This window comes from Chenopodium album, chromosome 5 (genome assembly GCF_948465745.1).
Source record: "Chenopodium album chromosome 5, dcCheAlbu1.1, whole genome shotgun sequence".
NCBI classification, from domain to species: Eukaryota; Viridiplantae; Streptophyta; class Magnoliopsida; order Caryophyllales; family Amaranthaceae; genus Chenopodium; species Chenopodium album.
The window spans coordinates 29,254,064-29,256,075 of record NC_137838.1 but is presented as its reverse complement, the minus strand read 5'-3'; the positions used below and the strand labels follow the sequence as shown (position 1 = coordinate 29,256,075).

Genomic DNA, 2,012 nt, shown 5'->3' with positions numbered 1-2,012 from the left:
ATATTTGCTTTGAGTTTTTGTATGCGTAGCATAAGAGGAAGGACTCTAGTGCCATTTAATCCTGAAATTGAGAGAACAATAACAAGGATAAGGGTTGCTAATCGTTCTTCAAGTCCAAGATCTCCGAGAGAGGAAATTCATCAAGAAAGAGAAGTGGAGGATCGAGGAAGCATGGGAGCTAATTCAAGAGTTGCTTTGAAAGAGTTGGGAACTCCCGGTGGTTATAGATTTGAGAGTGGCATAGCTCCACCAACAACTCCCGCCAATGACTTTGAGATAAGGCCGACAATGATAACAATGATTGAACGAAGGCCATTTAGTGGTGCCAAGCATGAAAGCCCACTAAACCATCTCAAAGAGTTCAAGAAGTATTGTAATACCATCAAGGTCAATGGGGTTTCTCAAGAATTCATAAGGCTCAAGTTATTTCCGTTCTCCCTAATCAGAAGAGCTTTGGAATGGTTAGACAAGGAAGTGAAACCTAATTCCTTGAGAACTTGGGAAGAGGTCACTAAGTATTTTCTTTCCCGTTTCTACCCTCAAAAGAAGACCGCCGAGGTAAGAACTCTAATCCCAAGTTTCAAGCAAAAGCCTAGTGAGAGTTTGTATGAGGCTTGGGAAAGATACAAGGAGTATCAACGAGAATGTCCTCATCATGGAATTCTGACTTACCAAATCATACAAATTTTCTATGGTGGATTAATCCCCCAAGGGAAGTCGTGTCTTGATGCCGGAGCCGGAGGCCCGATTATGAACAAAACCGAAGAAGAGGTTGTAGACATAATTGAGGATGTAGTTTGTCACTGCATGGATAGGCAAGAGGGAGAGAGAGAGAGATAGTCTATAAGCAAGAGTGGCTCAATGGTCTATTCGGTTGATCATCTCAATGCAATCAATAACTTGACTTCCTAAATCTCAAACTTGGGGAAGGAGAGGACATTGATCAAAGCCAAGCTAGAGAGTGCCTTTTCAATTGCACCAAGTCTTCCCTCTCACATTAAGGGGAAAGGTACACCATCTAACTCTATTCCTCCTTCTACCTCAAGTAATATGCCAAGTGGTTGTGTCTTTTGTGATGTTTGTGGGTCTTATGACCATGAGTCTTCTAATTGTCCAAATGCTTTTGAAAATTGTGATGATGTTGAAAACAATGATTGTGAGCAAGTGAATTTTGTTTCCAACAATGATAATAGACAAAGATTTGATGGTCCAAGGAATTTTGGGAATAGGAATACTCACCAACAAGGTAGTTTTGATAACTACAACAATGGTGGTTATAGGAACCATGGAAATCAAGGTTTCCGAGGTAACTATAACAATCAAGGTTATAGTAATCAAAACCTAAGCCAAGGGTATGGAAATCAAGGCCAATCTCATGGTTTTGGTGGCCAACACCAAAATTTTGGCAACAATCAAGGCCGAGGTAATTAGAACAATCAAAATAGGGGAAATTTTCAAAACAACAACCAAAGGGGACCCCCACCCGGATTTGCTAAATGACCTCAAGGCAATGGTGATAATTCTTATGCTCAACCCCCATCTTCCAAGACTACCTTAGAAGATATCATCGAGAACCAAAACAATATTTTGAACACTTACATGTCGGTGAGTGATAAGAAGTTTAATGAGAAGATGACACACAACAAGATGCTTGAAACCCAAATCACTCAACTAGCCAACACCTTGAAAGATTGTACTAGCCCTTCTTCATTACCTTCTCAAGGAGTTGATCCTAAGAAACCCGTTTATTCTATCACCACAAGGAGTGGAAAAGTGCTTGAAGAGAGAGTTTCTAGGAATAGTGAGGAGGATAAGAAGAAGAGTGATTCAAATGAGGAAAAAGAGAAAGATGTGTCAAAGAGTGTGAGCAAAGAGGAAGTCCATGAGAAAAAGAAGAGTGCTAAGAGAGTGCAAGAGGAAGTGAGAAAACCCGACCTTCCGTATCCCCAAAAGTTTACGAGGAACTAATTAGATGAACAATTTAGGAGGTTCCTTGACATGTTGAAGGAGGT

The 2,012-nt window shown here is 40.6% G+C and overlaps 1 non-coding gene across 1 annotated transcript; it reads right to left on the bottom strand.

Moving 5' to 3' along the window:
- Nucleotides 1–555: 555 nt before the first annotated feature.
- LOC145633343 (small nucleolar RNA R71) lies at nucleotides 556–662 on the bottom strand. Its single transcript, XR_014112674.1, has one exon. It is a non-coding gene; the product is annotated as a small nucleolar RNA R71 (small nucleolar RNA).
- Nucleotides 663–2,012: the final 1,350 nt, after the last annotated feature.